Source organism: Stegodyphus dumicola, chromosome 7 (assembly GCF_044657685.1).
Source record: "Stegodyphus dumicola isolate Sdum_Otavi_A_Nest chromosome 7, ASM4465768v1".
NCBI lineage: Eukaryota > Metazoa > Arthropoda > Arachnida > Araneae > Eresidae > Stegodyphus > Stegodyphus dumicola.
The window spans coordinates 131670213-131689667 of NC_140774.1; the positions used below are offsets into that span (position 1 = coordinate 131670213).

Below are 19455 nucleotides of genomic sequence, written 5' to 3' on the forward strand. Positions count from 1 at the left end.
AACCTTTGCTTGATGTTATAGTTACTTTCTGACATAGCAATAATTTGCTTCACGTCTGTCGGGGGTTTGGAATTGTAACTTTTACCAGATCAAGTAAACCCTCATAGGTATGTTATGGAGAGGTTGACAAGTTAGCAGATAAAGCATGCAGAAACTAGTCAGAACATTGGTTTGTGTATTGATACAAATTTCTGATTGTTAGAAAAGATGCTTAAAGAGAAGGAAAACGATAAAAATAAGCCAAAATGTTTGAGAAAGCATCAAATTAAAATGACGCATAAATATTTTATTGAGTGTTGCTGTTACAAGACATAAATGTTTTGTAGCTTTTAATGTGTAATTATCCTAATATTGCTTAAGAATAAATGTCATAATTTACATATATTTTAAATGGTGAAATTTAATCAGATTTTGATATTAATATGTCTCTTTTAACAAATATTATTAAAAAAATAAAATTTAGTAGTGGTCATGTAAATCCTTAATGACGAGGGTTATCTAACTACCTAATTTAATTATTTAAACCAATTGCTTACCCTTAAAAATTATCTCTGCATATTATTAAAGCAAGTTATTGCCTTTCATTAATCCTCACCATGGTCACAAGATAAAACACAAAAAAAAAAAAAAAAAAATTCAAGTAAAACTTATTCTTTGCATCTAGTGAGACTTAAAATAACACAAAACAACTTATCACCTCTGGTGCTTCAGTGTCTTATTGAAACCGTATGCTGTCAAAAGTTGTTAATCTGGACTCGTCGGGACTTCGGTGATTCCGGATTATCGATTTTTCCGGATTATAGATCATCAGTTTAAATCTCGTAAGATGGCATGCAGAAATTCTAAAATTAAAAATATGAAACCGTAATTTATGAAATAAAGAACAATTACGATCTAAAGGGTATCAAAATTTACCAAAAAAAAAAAAAAAACTTGATATTTATTTGTTTACTTTCTTAAACATTTCTTTCAATGTAAGTTGTTTAAGTTGCTTCGTTTTATGTGATAATACTTTCTCTTTAATTCTGTAAACGGACATAATTTCTTGTTCAGTTACAAAGTTCCGCTGTTCAAGTCCCGTAATTGCTGTGCCGAGAATACCGACTAACTTGTCAATCGAAATTTTTTCGTTTTCAGTAACCTCTCTGTCACCTTCTTCATGTCTTTATCCATTTTTTTGCAGCAATTCCACTTTTTGTTTGACGGTCATCGAAACATACTTTCGTTTTGTAGATCCTTTGGGAGCTCCAGCATCGGAAATTCTATTTGACATAATCGAAAGTTCAAGTTTACTTTTATAAAATTGCTCTTACAGTCTGCAAAAAATAATAAGCCGCATCCAGTTCAAAGATTAAGGAACAACGCAATCATCAACATTAAGTGAAATAGATAATTAGATAATTTTAGCTTATACCGTCCGTTATACATTAAACGCGCACGCGAAAACGTATTCTGCACTTGCGCACACGCATATACGCAGTCATAAAGGTCTTGCGTGCACGCATAAACGCCTATGTGCATGTGTCAACGCGGCGCATGTGCAGAAAGGTTTTAGCTTTGAGGTCCGAATTAACGAATTTTGACTGTATTAACTGGGTTACAACCCCTGGAACTCTACATGAAGCTAGGGCACTAACTGCATCAAAAAGCCCAACTAACTTTCAAAACTTGCCAACTGTGCCTACATCAAGCCTTTCAGGTTTGTTCTAATCAGCAGATTTCTCTCTAGACGAGGAGTGGTGACAACTTTCAGTCTTTTGTTATGAATCATGCTGATTGATCTTCTCATTTTAACCTATGACGCTTGACATAAATCTACCTGCTATTTACTAAACCTCTAGACTGTGATGTAATAAAGTATGTGATGTAATAAGTATGTGACAAAATAAGACACACACACAAAAAAAAAAGTAAATAAATAAATAAAAATCAACATAAAGCTGTTTGTAAAACATAAATATCACTTATCTTCTTTCGAATATGTCCAACTATTTATTATAAGTGTAAAATATTTAATACTACTTGATATAAATTGCATAACGTTTATTTTATTCTCAAACTTATTAATAATAATGTTAATTTATGTTTAATAATAATAATGTGTCCTACTAAGGGATCTATTTTATTTTTAGAATGGTATTACAAAAGTTAAATTCAGGCATAGATAATATTTTTAATTTAATTTATTCAGTTCTCATTTGCTCATAGGCCCGTAATTTTTTTCATTAATGGTCCTTGAAAGTACTTAATTTCTGTGCAGAAATGTGTACGAACCCTGTATTAAGCAAAGTATTTTTCAGCAATAAATGAAAATTAAAGGAGTGCAAATTCTAATCCTTCAATCCTTAATGATTTTCAGATTAATTTTTCTTGTTAAATTTTATTTAATCTGAATATTTTTTTTAACATTGTACTGAACTTTTTCTTATTAAATTTCATTTTATTTGAGTTGTTTTAATCTACTGCAGACATTTGTCGATTTTAAAGACACGACCAATGTTTAATATTTTTTTATTTTACTTCATTATTCATCATTTCTAAGTTGATCCAGACAAATATTACTTACACTAATTATTAATTTTCATTGCATTTAAAAGTGTTTTGATAAATAAAAGCTTTTATTTTCCATTATGCATTTTCTGAGGGTGAGAAAATTGCAGAATAAAATTAGCTGAAGAGAATAAAATATCGAATATCTAATTAAATACTAAATTGTTTCACAAGAATATAGTAAAGTTAAATTAAATTTAAATAATTTCTTAATTAAATTTTTGATTTATTTTATCTTTTTACGAATAGAGAATATTTGTTAAATTCTAATTAAATACTAATATATTTTTCATCAGAATTATATTGTAAATAGTTCAATAACCTAAATCATGCATTATGAATTGAACTTTTTAAGTCAGCTTGGAGTTGCTTTGAAATAGCATCGCTGCACAACATAAGTCTTCAGATTTCTCCAAAATTTCTCGCAAATATCTCCCAGTTTTCAGATTTCAGAGTTGGCAGTTGTGGTATGGAGTATTAGTAATGAATGTAGAATGAAAAATTTTTAGTCTTGAAATATCTGGACTTATTTTACATTATATTCAAACATAATTTTTTTCAGGTAAAGTGGGTGCTATGCACCATTTTCCAGTGGCGGAAGATACAAAATAATTCCTTTTTTGAATGAGTTTCTTGAAGCAAAACAGATATTGATTGAAACCTTGATACACTTATTAATGGCCTGGTGTCAGTATGTTGAAACTGCTTATAAATGTGATGTACAGTTTTCTTATCTCTACTCTTATTGCTCTTTAACAGCTGTGCATTGATGGACCATTAAATAAATAACAACACTGTGATTAGATGTATTATCACTGATGGGTATATAGTAGTTTTGAATTTTAATTTGTGTCAAATTTTCATTTGAAACTTATTTTTATGATATTTTGTACAGTTTTCTTTTGTGTAGGGATTTTTAGGGATGTGCAAATATTTTAAATAATAATTATCATTATTTGGGATTTTAATTAAATATGTTTGATCAAATAGATCCCATTAGCCTAACTTGCCTACTATTAATTTCTGAGGAAAAAGTAACATTTTCTGAAGTAAAGAATGAAACTGATTTTATGAAATCAAAGCAAATATTTTTGCTTCCTTGACACATTCCCACTTTTTCAGTGTTTAAAAGTTTAATATTCTATCAGTGTTATGTATGCATATTTGCATGTATGATTTGTTGTGTATATATTTATACTAGCACATTCATGCATACATACTGAACAGGAATAAGTAGCTTATCTAATTTTCTTATCAATAAGCATAGTATTTGAAAAGAATTAGGTTGTGTATAAAAGAACTTGTTAATAAATATTTAGTAGAATTTAATCTTTCTTCCAAATATTAATATTCATATTTTAAAAAAACTCAAATTATTTGCACAGTTATCTATTTCTCCTACTTAAATAACAGTATTATTTTTCACATTTTTCAAAACTTCGAATGTGATTTTTACAGTTTTTGTATGGCAGGAATGTTTGCATAAAAATCCCGCCCTTTTTGCTGAAATTTAAACTCCTGTGTATGGTTATTAAATTTTGCATTTAGTCGTTCCATTTGTAGGATGGCAAATTTCACATTCGTTTGTTCTGTCTATAAATGAAAATAGTATCAAATTCTATGGTTAAGTTGTCTGTCCAAGAATTATATATATATATATATACACACACACACATATATATATTTGTATGTGGTTGTGCTTGATTGTAAAAACCAAGAGTTGTAAATAGTTATATGTAAATATGTTTATATTTAAAAGGTATTTTGTTCTTTTGGTATGTTAAGTATTTGCTGCACTATGAGTACTTATATACTCCTACTGCTTGCATTCTTTCATGTAGAATTTTGAGCTAGTATTTAAATTTAACTATTTTGTTTAAATAAAAGCTATATAAAATAGACTTATTTAAGAATGATTACTTTGTGCTTTAAGTACATTTTCTGTTTTAGAAAGATAAATTGAAGTCTTTTTTTTTTTTTTTTTTTTTTAATAGTATATGTGACTGCATTTTTTGCATGTGTAGGTACCATTAGACAGATTCACATTTTGATTTCTGCTTCGTGAGCATATGTTAATTCAGAAAAGGAGGATTATGTATAAAATATTTGCTCATATAGATTTAATTATGTATTGTCAAATACTGCAATTATTAGTTACATATTTTGTCAATTTTGTTGAATTTAAGATAATTAGCAAACATTAGTTAGAAACTCATTTAATGGAAATTGTGTTTTATGTTTGACCAAGTTTCATAGTGTAATTTATGTACATCACAGATGGTTTTATTAAAGAATTGTGTGAGCATAAATGTGTAAAGTGGAATTATTAGGACTAATTTTTAGGCAAAAAATATAAATTTTTTTCCTCTATGTTTAGTATTGGTGAGAATTACAATTTAAGCTCTTGGATAGTTCCTCTATTGGCTGTGGTCTGTATTTGCACATCCCTAATGTGTATGTTTTGATATTTCAGATCCATGTTATAGAAGAAAGATTTGAGATTAATGAATTGTTTGGTTATACAATTTTTACAATTTTAAAAATAAGATACTCCCAGTTTGTATGGGAAAAAATTGTATACAGTTTTTGCAGAAAACTTCATATAACTAACTGGGAACCTTTTGAAATTTTAATTCAGAAATCATATATATATATATCATTAATGCATACGTATTTCATTCTTTCAAATAAAATTTATATATGATACATTTTAAACAAAAATGTAGTATTGTAATTTCGCGCGTATAGTCCGCGGACTATCTGTGTTTAAAATGCAAATTTTTGAAGCTGCGGACTATCCACCAGTGCGGATAATACACTGGTTGTTCACGGTTAAAATTGTTGAAATTTAAAAAACACACTGTCGTGAACTGCCGATGATCAAATATAAAAAATCGCGAGATTCCAAGTATCCTTCGCACTGCTTTAGCACAACTGCCGGAGGGGGAAAAGTAGTTGATGTGTCAGCTCGGTTTTTAGGAGCCATAGTAGCAAGTACCTGGAGTACGAAAAGAAAGCGTGATTCGTTTACTTGTAGCGTGGTTTGGCAACACCGAGTGAGTGGGGTCGAAGGTCACATTTCATTACCACTTATCAAGAGGATAGCACGTTGCACAGTATTTTGTTTTCGTATTTTGTCTTTCATCTTCGATAACGTTGATGAAACATCGCCGGAGATTTACTGCTGAGAGGTAGTTGAGAAAACTGAAAAAGATGGAAATAGAGAAGCGGGCCGTTATTGGTTTAATCCTAGTATCCTGTGCACACGGGATTTGACTACTTTTGGCGACTTTATGATGAGCAGTGAAAACGGGACATATACGATGAGTAGTTAACGGGTCATTCAAAGAAAATATATAGTTAAACATAGTATATACTATGTATATAGTATATATACTATGCATGTATAGTATATATATAGACGTTCTTTGGATCATTTTTGGTGTTGGCGATAATTTTCAAAGTCGCGCCAAGGCTGCACCGTATACTAGGATTTTACTCCGTTATTTTGAAGTGGACAAGAAAGCGGTGAGAAATTTGTGAAAACAAAAGGATGTGTTTAAAAAGCATGGGAATATTGCCGTATTAAAAAAACGTAATTTCGGACATATAGTCCGCGGACTATTCGTTGGTGTGGACTATCTGACAATTTTTAAAATTTTTTTTGTATAAACTCGTGCCTGCGGACTATACGTGCGAAATTAAGGTATCTAATAATCTTATTCTGTTATTTCTTTTAAAGGAATTGTTTTAAAATATTTTCGTCTGTGCTGAATGCATTCGAGCATGTTTTGCATTTGTCTTTTTTGCATTCGCTTGCATTTATTCATCTTTGACAGTCTGTATTCATTTGTTATTTGATTTCTGTTATCACTGGTATGTTAACAAAAGTAAGCAAAAAGGATCAAAATTTAGTTTTAATTTATATATATATACTTTTTTTTAAGAGAGAGATAATAGAATGGTTCTATGAAATTTATCTCACTGCTTTCATTCTGGATCTTTTAATACTGAGAATTAATTAGAATAAACTTTTTATTGCATTCTACTTTCAGTGTAATTCAGCTTATGTGCTTTTCAGTCTATTTTCAGCTCTTAACTGTGAATCTTTTTCTAATTCTTTCTGCGACACACTTCACTCTGCAATTGCATAATCCACTCCCAACTAAATTTTTAAAGCACCAAATTAATTACTGAGAATAATTTCAAGTCCATTTTTTTACTCTTGAGTTTTTACAGTATTCATAAAAAAAGTCAGTTATTATTTTAGAAACACTGTGTACAAAACGCTACATGTATGATTATTTGTGAAAAAAATTTTAAATTATGGTGCTAGTTTTAATATGCTCAACTCATAGCATTTATGAAATGAATTTATTTCTTTTTGTTAATTAAAAGTATTTATCATAAATATAAAAATCCGTATTTTGAGTAAAATAGCTATTTTATACATCTCTATACAATTTGATTATTCTTTCATCATTTTTTGGTGTTGTTATGTCTGAAGGTAACTGCATAATAAATACTTTTGAATGGATATAATTTCTTTGCTTTTTTAATAAAATTCAGTTTTTAAATGTAAACAATTTAATTATGATGCATGCAGCATCATGGAATGATTACTAGCTCATTGTGAGAGTTATCATTCTTCATAAAATAGTTAAGTGTATTAATTTATTAACTTATTAGAATTTCATAATTGGTCTAAATTATATGAGTGCAATTCTAAAAAGGAGAAGTACAATTGACTAAATATATAATCATTAACGTATATTCAGTTGTTGAAACAAAGTCAGACTTTAATTTCAAAACAAAAGTGTTTCTTGTTTGTTTCAGTTTGTAATGTAACAATATTTGAATTTTAAAATAAATAGCTCTTGATGTGGATAGATTTGAACTTTTATTAGAATTTTAAACATTTATTCTATTCATAAATTATACCTTATGAAATTAAGAAAAAAAAAAAAAAAAAAAAAAACATGAAACTGAAAATTTTGAATAGCTTTTTCATTTAAAGATATAGTTTCAGTGATAACTGGTTTAAGTAAAAAATTGATTTTCATAAGAAGTTCCTGCCACTAAACGAAAATTCCGAATGAAACCATAAATATTTATATTATACAAATGTTTATTGCTGTTTTTATGTATTAATATCTTCTGTGTGATATATATTCTAAGGGAAAAGAAAAGTTTATATCAACTTTTAGTCAGCTTCAGTAATTTCTAACCATCTATTCAATTTAGTTTGATACTAAACCAATTTTACATGTTAAAATTTGTTAATAACGAAAAATTATTCATTGCTTTAATATGCTGAATTGAATTAGTGTAATAGCTTATAAATTTAGGAAAGCTAAGATCATCATCAAATATGACTATTTAAATAAGTGTTCTTACACTGAAAATATTTTTTATTTATATTAATTATTTACAGAAAATAAACCATCAACTAAGAAAACATGAAAGCTAAATTTTACTTGCATGCACTCATTATCGTGTATTGAAAGTCTATAAATACTTTCACTATACAGAATTATTAATGTATTTTCACAATACAGAGTTATTAATGTAAAAGTGCATGCTGTCAACTTTATTACAGTATACTGTATAAAAAATATTCATTTTTACATTAAATGGCTGCTCGATAGAAATTAATGATATCTAGTCTTTGGAAGATGTATATGTTAAGACATTAAATATGAAAAAGTGACTCTTTCATATATCTAACTACAAACGCATTTCTAAGCATATTCTGTATCCTGTACTTCTACCTTTTTCTCACATATTACTTGTTTTAGTTCACTGTATCCTGTACTTCTACCTTTTTCTCACATATTACTTGTTTTAGTAAGAGCAATATATTTTAATGTTGTATCTGTCAAGATTTTATGAGATGAGCTAGTAAGCACTTTTATGTTGACTATATAAATAAAAAGCAAAGTATAGGTGCTTGTTGATTTTACCCACATCCATTGATTAACCACCAAGTTTGGTGACATTTTTCCATGGGACTTTGATTGCCAGTAAAGCTAACGAGTACCAAATGTATTTGTATCTTACTGTTGTGTGTTTTTAATATAAGTCAGCGTACATTTTCTTCTAGATAGTTGGATATTCATTGCCATTATTCTATCCTTTCAATGGATCAATTATTTATGTGATACATAACACAGCAAAGCTATCTTGGTGCTTTAGATCCTATCTAAAATTTAAAACGGGATAAAAAAGCAGAAATTTCAAAATAGGTTGCAATGTTATTTAATTCTGAAACCGTCAGATTTAATTTTAAACTTTTTCCAAACATCATAAAAGAATTTAAGTTTTATATATAAGCATGTTTCACAACTCATTTGTTACCTTAAATGATAACCTGATCCATAAAATTTAATCTGTACTGTGGCTGAATTTTTAAATATGCTTGCTTACTTTAATCGTTGGCTAGCTAACTTACTCTTTAGTCGTTGACTACTTCTTTTCGATTTAAATAGGCTTGCCATATTTTTTGGTGTCCAACCCAGGACAAATTTTGAAATTACTGTAAAGTCTTAATATTTTACTGAAACATCGAACTTTATTTATTTCTTCACTAGACATGACTTTTTTTTTTTTTAGAAAAGGTGTTTTTGTTTTAATTACATCATAAAATTCGCAGCAAGAAAGTTTTGAATTAATTTTAACATTTAGGAGATGTTTAAGAAATGTCTATACCTTTCTGCAGGACATATTTTCTTGCTATTGGGGGGATATATTTTCTTGTATTGGGACTTTGAACTGGAGCAGTTGTCCTAGGCAAAGACTCCACAAACTCAACCATTTTAGAAGTATTGCAACGTGAAATAGCAGACTTTTGAAACACCTTAAAAGTAGCTTTCTTAATACTAATTAGCTAAATCTTCAATAGTATCTGGTATTTTTTCAGAACCTGAGCCATAACTTACCCTTTGATTTTGAATTACCTGGTTCAACAATGTACATGTTCATCAATATTTATGGAATCTTTTATAATATCATTAACAACTTGTGTGCTCTTGTCTAAATCAGACCAGGCAATTTCAGTTCATAAATTTATTCATTGAAACTTACTTTCTCAAAATGGATTCTACACAACTAACTTTTAAGTATTAGATAATACAATTATAAAAATTATCTATGCTTGAAGAAATTTTGTTCCTGACATTATTATTTTCTTTTAGAGTGAACAGCATTTCTTTGGCCAAAGATGGTATAAGTTTTGGGATGTTTTTGTCTCCGAAGTTGACAAATTAATTCAGAATATTTTTGAAATGCTGTGATAGAATTAGCTTCAAATTTCAGAAGTACGTTATTATTAAACAGTAGAGTACCATATAAAAATTTCAAAAACTGTTCGCTTTCTAGATTTTCAAAAAGAAATCAAAAAATAATTTTAGCCATTCATCAGAAGATAAGAAATATGATTTTAGGCCATCAAAAATGCAAATAATTCTACATATTGCAAGTAACAAACTAAGGAACCTTGTGCTATGAGATAAATAAATTTTGTAATCTGTTACCATAAATTCACTTGCACACATACTTTTACTATATCTATGTATAAAAATATTTGTAAATTTTTATTACTAACTTTTATGTCCAGGGATAGAGATTCGCATGCTGTTTGTACTGAATTGTGTACGATGTAGGCTGAACAATCAAATCTAAAAAGAAGTCTTATCTAAATCTTTGAACTGTTCTTGGCGCATATTTATTCCTCTTTCTCTTCACACCATCAGAATTACTGTTAGTGTTATCAGCAGTATAACAAACCAACTTTTCTTCAAGTTTGTATTTTTTCACTTGCCACGAAAGATATCGAGTTCAAAATTTGAGGAGTTTCACCTGACAATTCATAAAAATTTTAAAATAACTTTAATGTCTTCCTTCAGACCAAAATATCATACAACAGTGAGAAGCTTAACTTCACTTCCAATTGAGCTATCCATCGCTACTGTTACACAGTTAATGTTTTCCAAAGAATGCAATGCATTATCAAATATATATGGTAAAATAACATTAACAATAATTGCCTCAGTTTTGAATCTAACAGATGAAAATTTTAGGTCATATAACTTTTTAAACAGTTTAGATGTGCAGTCAGATGATTGAAATTGAGTTCGTGTCTAGCAGTGCAGAATGCTTCTTCAGCAACACACTCCATACCGCTACAGTTGTTAACTCTATCTCTGAATTTAAAAAAAAAAAAAAAAAATCCCTTCATGTTTGTTGAAACAGTAGCATTAATAGCACCTCTATGTTTAGCTATTTTCATTTGGTCTTCAATACCACCCATTTCTTCATGTGTAACAGAGAATTCTCCAGTATGTGGTGTGCAATAAACACTTTCATTGTTACTGTTATTACACATTTAAAAAAAATAATATTCCTAGCGCAGGTTAACATTAAACACACATTTTCTTTTGGTCTTTGTTAAACAATGAGACAAAAAAAAAAAAAAAACAAATAGAGGAAAAATGTGTAGAGTTACTTCACACGTGAAAACAATATAAATACTTTGTTGTTTTGCCAAATGGCTAAGTAAAAAGTTGTGAGACCAGTATCTACATCTCCATCAAAATTGATGTCAACACTTGTTAAACTTTTTAAAAATCCTCGTCAATCATAAAATTCTCAAATCTCGGACATTTTTGCACATCCAGACAGCACAAAAATACTCATATATATAGATATACATGAGATACCTGATCTCGGACATATGGTAAGCTTACTTTTAAACCGTATATTTCAAGTAACGTAATTGTGTATTTTTGAAATACCAAATCAGTAAATATTGAGAATTTAATCAGTTAGTAAGTTTTAGGATTGAAAACTATGTTTTATGTGATTCAGAATGCTTTAAAAAAAATTAATTTTTTGTTTTAGTTTTGTAACGCATATCAGGTTATGTAAATGTACTGAAAAACTGCAGATTATAAAATGAAAATTGTGAATAAAATTCTCAACTATTCCATAAAAAAAATTTTAAAAACTAAGTTAATACTGCATCTTTTGTATAATGTATTGTATAGTGCATGATTTCCTTTATTTTAAGCTCTGTTTTGTTTTGTGAATATACCTTAAGTATGTAAACTTGAAAAATTTAGGATGAATTTCAAGTTTGTATAATTCAAGTGTTGGCAAAAAAATATCAGTTACCCATTTTTAGCTCATAACACAGTCAAGCAAGTTACATGAAAATGCTATCATTATTGAGCTTGGTTTTAATTTTTAATGTTTCACATGTTTGAAAAGTACTAAATTTTTCTTTTTCAATCCCATGAACAGTTTAAATTTCATTTTGACCCATGCCTTATGTAAGAGAAATATTTCATTTAAAGAGAAAGGTCCACGAATTGAAATATTAATATTTGCTTAGTTTTAAATTAACATTGGATTCTAAGTTAAATTTTATGAAATTTAGATTCTGTGGAGTATTATTAGGGAAATGCTGTACTAACATGAATTCAAATGCTTAAAATGTACTATATGAGCTAAGTTAAGAATTATTATTCAGTTTCTTGACAGTTTAAATTTTAGCAATGTGCATATTAAATTAGTGCAAATTTGTGTACATGGCAGTTCTGTTATGTAAGAAAAATAGTTCATATAAATAAGAAAGGTCTGTGAAATGAAATGTTTATATTAATATTTAATTTTTAAATTATTAACATTAACACTGAATTCTAAGTTACATTTTATGAAATTTAGATTCTGTGGAGTATGATTTGGAAAATACTGTACTAACATAAATTCAAATACTTAAAACATACTATACTAAGGCGAGAATCATTATTCTGTTCTATTTCCTAACATTTTAAGCTTTAGCAATATCTATATTAAATTAGTGCAAGTTTATCTACATAGCAGTTCTTACATTTTGTTCATTAAAATGATTATGGAATATGAAAGGAGTTTGCTAACATTTCAATGTTTATATTTCTGTATCATGAATTATTTGTTCATAAAATGGTCATGAGTATGAAAAATGGATAGGCAAAATTATGCATTAGAATATTTTAATCATTGCATGTTATACACTTAATTCTGTGGTATCTGATATTAAACTTGCACATGTGCTCAGTCATTTAAACTAAAAATTAGATGTATATATTCTTTGTAAAAACTTTATTCTGTTATGCTTATTTAAATATTTTAATTTTTGGGGGGAGAGATGACATAAAATTAAAATTTGAGAGATCTTGCTAAGAACTTCTTAAAGCATATTTTATATTTAACAGAATATTTTATATGTACCTGAATGTATTAGTTACAAGTGAACTTTTCTGTCATTGAGTTTGTTCAAATAAATGTGAAATAACAAACTTTGCAAAAAGATCAAGTTCTAAGAATTATTTCAGAAATTCAACTGAATACTTAGATTCCCTTTGTTTGTGTATTGTTTATATACCAATAGATATGGTCGTAACAATTTTGTAATGAATGTAAATAAAATTTCTGAACTGTTTGCCAAAATTTTAAGTGCTTCATACGATAAGACAGCTTTTGTTATAAGGCAAAAAGAGGCTTAATATATTTCAAGGGATTCAAGTGCCTCTTTATCAGAAGCAAATCATTATGCTCTTAATAATAATAATTAAAAAAAAAGAGGAATTTCTCTCCCTCTCTCTAGTAGAAAAAAATTAATACAAAATATAAGTGAAATTTGGCCATTCATTGAAGTTTTCCATTACATTTCTGATTAATTTTTGTCTAAGTACCCAAGATTCTAGAAAAAGCCACAAATATCCTATGCCACCAGCCTGCTCAGTTATTGAAATTGAATGTACGACAATTAACATTTTAAAGCTTTAACCACTCACCTGCTAATCAGCCTATTTAACCAGGAAAATATTTGACTTGAATAAAGTGGCTGAAAAATTAAATGTTATAAATAGACACCAGTCTTTTATTTTTCTCATCAACCAATCCCAGTATTTCAGATGTTAAAAACTGCATATTTTGAGGTGGTTTAATTTAAATTTATAAATAGTTTAATATGTTTTCATATTGTTTTGATTCAAATGTGGAATTTCAGGAAAGCTTAATTTTTATAACTGTTAATGCTTAAGCACTGTGTGGTAATACATATGGTTATATATTTGCAAAAATTCAGTAACAGAACATCCAAAAATATTCTATTGTTTTAAAGTATCAACTTTGATTTAATAATAGTCCATTGTACCTTATCTTGTGCACTTTAATACACTATGCTGACTATATATGTGATCAAAATTAGAAAGACTGTACTAAATATTAAGGTAGTTACTAATGGTTGTTATAGAAATTCTTTGTCTTGTGTTAATCATTTAGCAATAATATAGTTGACAAAAGTTGTATAAAAGTATTAATTAAAAATTTACATTAGACATCTGCAATTTTGCAAAATTATTCAGATTTTTATCTTAAAATCAACATTTAAAAAACTTGTATTTCTTAATTATAATTATTGTATAATTAATTATAATTTCAATTATGTGTATTGGATCTTTGAAAAATGACTAATTCTTATACTAAATTCTGTTAGTTTTGGTGATTATAATATTTCAGCTTTAGTGATTGAGTTTTGGCCCTTTTTTTCCTATATTATGCTTGGTATAAAATTACAATTCATAGCATGTATTGTTTCATGCTAAATAATTAATATAAAAATTCTTTTATTGGGTATAATTTAAAGGATTTTCATTTTTGTGGATCTTTTAATTTCTGCATAAACATGAAGATTCAATAGCCTCCAATTTTTGATAATAAAAAAAGATTGAAATATGGGTAAATAATAAACTGTAAATATGTGTACAGTACAAGGTCTCTAATCCGGACGTCCATTACCCGGACCTGAAAGCCACAAACTTTACACATGTGTGCAGAGAATGCGTAACATTACACATGCGCACATTGAAAGAAATGTTCAATAAAGTAAACAAATAAATATTAAGCTTTTTTTTTTTTTTTTTTTTTTTTTGTTTTGTAAAATTTGATACCCTTTAGATCATAATTGCTCTTTATTTTATAAATTACAGTTTCATATTTTTAATTGTATAAGTTCTGCATGCCATCTTACCAGATTTAAATTGATGATCTATAATCCGGAAAAACTCCTATTCTGGAATCGCCAAAGTCCCGACGAGTCCGGATTACGGACTTTGTACTGTATCTACATGTTACTGATAAATTTCAGTTGAAAAAACTTCTGTTGTGAAAAATATGCTCAAATCGTGATAATGTGCCATCTCTCCTGGTTAAAATAGATTTCTCTTAGTATTCAAGCAATAATTAAGAGAACATGCCATGAAAATATTATTTATTGAAAATCTCTCTGAAAGGAATTTTAGCGAAAGCCTAGGGAGGGGGTAGTGATACATCTCAAAAGAATTTCAGCCAAAGCTAAAAGTACTAATTAACGATATGATTCTAAGAATAATTAAGAAAGTCCTCTAGTAATGATTGAAATTGAGAGATATAATAAATATATTGTTTGAATAGTTTGTTTTTCATACCGTGTTGGTAAGAAAGTTCTTTCCATTTACTTCTTAGACTTCCATCTAAAAGAAGTCACTTTTCATTAATATTATATACATATATTTTTGTGTATATATAAACTCATGATAAAATTTTTAATGCATTGTTTAAGGAAAGAAATAGAGCTTTTAAAAGTTTTCTTATTGGTGAAATTTGGGGGAATGGAGCTAGTAAAAGTCTTAATTTTCTGACATGCTTATAATTTTAGATATTAAAAAAATATGTACCATGCTTTTGGAGTAATAGAAATATTTTCACAGTGGTGAGTTACCTTTTTCATTATCTTAAATTTACGCTTAGCAGGCAAAATATGTGTTTTATAATATTATAGTATTAAACATAAGGTACTCTTTTTTTTTTTATTTATGTATGTATAGGAAATTTTATTGCTACCATGTGTTAATGCTTCTAAAAGTAAGTCGGACTGTTATAATGAGCATCTACAGTATGAGGTCATTGCTATAACATGTTTAATGTGGAACATATTTTCATACACATTTAATTCATTTAAGCTATCATAAATGATCATAATACTAAAATTTATGCACTTTTAGTGTTTTCTCTATACCGGAGTTCAGCAAATTGAAACTAAAGAAGTTTGCTAAAAGTTAGTTAGCATAAATTCTATGTTTGTAATCTCTCCTAGTATGCACATACATTTCACAAATAATAGATCAGGATTTAATAATAAATTTTAAATTGCAAAGAACACAAATCTTCTAATTATTTGGAAGATATGAAAAATACTTTGCATTGAAAGTCTTTCATTTGCCAAGTTGTATTAAAACTCAGAAAATGATTGACATATACTTGTATTAAAAACATAATTGAATGAATTTTGAAATAAATCATTACTCAGTTAAGTTTCTTAATCGCTTGTCTTAATTGTAAAGTCGTGTTTAAATGCATATGAAACTTAGTAAAATTAGCTTATTAAGATATTGTCTGTATTATGCTGTTAATCTGAGTGGTGTGGCCATTTTTATCTGGTCATGAAATTTGTTGTTATTTGGTATATATTACCTTGATATTAAAATATTTTACTTTTGTATTAACTTTTAGTGATCTTAATGTATTTTAATGGATGGAATATGAAAACAAGTAATTTTACAAATCTAGCTTATATATGCTTTTTCAGTTTGTAATGAATTGAAACAACATTTATTAGCTATTCAGGAATTGAAGAAGTTAAAAAACTATCTATCATAGTTTTATTCCATACTTTTCTCTCCGTTTTAAAATATTTGTATGCCTTTATTTTGCATACGAGTCTTTTTATGCTGCTTCTTTAAGTGTTTTTAGTGTCTTTCCAAGATAAAACTTTCTGCATTTTCTAATAAAAGCTGTATTTGTATGTTAATGAATATGTTCTTGACATTAGGGCTTTTTCATTGTATATTGCCGAACTACTTTTTATTCAATAATTTTTATAACTTAATTGCATATTGTTTTCCCACAATGCAAACATATGAAGATTTTCATCGCAATCTCTGTTCTCATTACATTTATATATATATGTATGTGCTCATACACATGTATATATTTGTGTGCATGTTCCATACACACATATATCTATAGATGTAAAGTAAATATGTATATATGCTTTTAAACACAAACATGTATGTGCAAATCATGTGTAGTGTTTCAGTTGCATATACAGTCGAATCTTGATTTAGTCATTGGCAGGGAACTGTTGCAAAGCATTGCAAAATCAAAGATGTAGTTAAATTATAAAACTCTTTTAATTTTAAATATATGTGTTAGAAGGCCCTAAATTTCTGTCTCTGTTTACTAGTTATTTAGTTCTTTTATATTTTTTAGGGTACAAGTAAGAGAAAATATTGTTGAAAAGCTCTTTAATACAGCATTATTTCCTGTTGGTTTCTGTACATTTTGAGACACAGTAATGTAAATGATTATTAAATTGGGATTGGACTGCATATTGCTGGTTTTTCAATATCAAGATCATTTTTAGTGTGTTTGTAATGTGTGAATTAAGGGCTAATTTTCCTTATCTTTTGAGTATTAAAAACTGTTAATGCAACCATTTAGAAAAGTGCTCCTTCCATTTTTACTTATTTTTATAATAAATAAGTAAATACAGGAATAAAGTTTAAAAAGAATAACAAAGTTTGTTAATCAATTTTCTGCAAAATTGTTTTGAATGGTTTAATTTTATGAAAAGGAAGTAGAACCAAACTGTATAAAAACCTGAATGTAATTGTTTGATGTTTGTTTATGTATATATCTATAATTATATATATATGTATGTATGTAAGTGATGCTGTCGTGCTATTATCTGCCTTTGAACTTTTTATCCAATTGTTTGATTCTATTTATTTTGTCATGTTTTGTTCAATAAAAGTACATAATTTTAGTTATTTTATTTCATAACTTCATCATTACTAAAAAGTGTTTATATCATTCTATCATAATTGTTAGATTTACAAAAATTAAAACTTTGTAACATTTCATTTAAAGATAGGCAATAGTTAATGTGAATGTGATAAAGAGGTTTTAAACATAATTATGATAATGACATCTGAAGAAACTTTTCAATAATTGAAATGAAAATGTATGTAGGAAATAATAGAAGCTGGTTAATGTCATGTGTAGAAAACTTTTCAGTTATTCGATTGAAAATATATATGTATATGAAAATAAAAGCTGAATACTTAGCACCCATTTTAGCACTTAAAGGCCTTAGGATAGTGGTTGTGTCCGTCATAATGTATCACATCATACCAACACCTGAACATGTTTTTAAATCTGTGAATAAAACACTGCTTTTGTTGCATGTGATCTAGTTGGTTTTTGCTTAAGTTGCTGCATGCAGCTTGGAAGCTTATGTGTAATTCCATGAACAAGTTTAATGGGTGTGCAGCCAATGCGTGAGCTGTTCTCAGCCCAAGTAGCTCAGTAAAATTTCTTTGCAGATTTTAAAAGTCTGTAAAATTCCTCAATAAATAATTGGGAATTATAGGAGAGAAAGAACTACAGAATAAATTGTCGAGATATGGAGAAACCCTGACAACTGAGAATGCTGGGCAAAATCTAAAGAAAATTATTGTTAAAGAAGCTGAGAATAAATACAATACTGGGAAAGCAAATGTAATCATTGGTTTGATGAGGAATGGAGTGAGATTAAAAAAAGGAAGAATGAGGCATATAGACTAATGATTCAAAGACATTACACTAGAAATGCTAAGGAAAGGTAGAATGAATTAAGAGAGGAGAAGAGAATTCGTAGAAAGAAAAAGTGATTGTACCTGGAAGAAGTTTACAGAGATATTGATAATCTGAAAACACAAAAAGAAGCTAGGAAATTTTATCAACTGACAAATATCAGAGCTGATTTTAATCCCAGAACAATAACTTGTAGAGGAAAAATTTGAGAAATCGCCAGACATGCTGGTTTGCTGGCATGAGTATTTTAAAGGTCTGCTTTTGGGTAGAGAAGAGGACATAACTACTTATAACATGCTACCCACTATGAGTTGTGAAGGTGAGGTTGTGGAGCATAATCCACACACTCTATATGATGATGAACTGGCAATTAAAAAGTTAAATAACAGTAAATCTGCTCAACCGGAAGGCAAGGTGGAGATTTTAAATATCGATTAAACAAATCTAAGAAAGCAGTCCATTATCTAATTTGTTGTATATGGACTCTGGAGCAAATGCCCACTGAGTGGGATGAAGGATCTGTTTGTCCTATTTATAAAAATCTGATGTGTACACCACATGACTTCCTTGTACGGAATATTAAATTATACGCATTTTTTCTTGCATTTCATTTAAACTTATTGGATTGAATTAAATCTACTTCGCCGACAGCGTATAAACCACAATCGAATAAATGCATTCTTTAAAATTCAGTATTTGTTTATCATAGCGACACTCTGGCGCTAGGTTCACTTAATAGTATTATATTTCATTCATATTATAACTCATAATGCACAAAATTTATATCATTTAAAGAATAGAATTATCTAATCTTTGCCATATGTTCTATTCAAATACTGCAATAAAGCTAGAAGGATGTATAAGAGAAATTAAGCAAACAAAACATAAAGTTTTTCACAGATGATCGAGTATTTCTCATTCAATTAATTCAATTCTCACTTCGCAAGAAGGCAAAAATACATAAAAACTCAAAATATCTGTATTAAAAATTACGAAGTAAATCTTAAACACTTATTTCCTTGAAAAAATTCCAGAAAGGATCAAACATGATTTAATTGGCAATAATAAATGAAGGCGTTATCTTTGTTGTTGCGAAGCTACGTTTCTCTAGATTGGCAACAAATACACTGATCTGCTGTTTCAAATGTAAACAATCATTGGCCACCATTAAAAACAGGCTTAGCGGCA

General features: G+C 28.2%; 1 protein-coding gene across 4 annotated transcripts in view; it reads left to right on the top strand.

The window, feature by feature from the left end:
* The window catches only part of rl (Mitogen-activated protein kinase rl), a 105247-nt gene extending 87789 nt beyond the window's left edge, over positions 1-17458 (top strand). For 3 of the 4 annotated variants that reach the window (XM_085820814.1, XM_085820816.1, XM_085820813.1), the window contains one exon: positions 3113-17458. The gene's annotated coding sequence lies outside the window, so the exon portion shown is untranslated. The remainder of the gene's footprint in view (positions 1-3112) is intronic. The other variant, XM_085820815.1, reaches the window with a different exon arrangement.
* The last annotated feature ends 1997 nt before the right edge of the window (positions 17459-19455 follow it).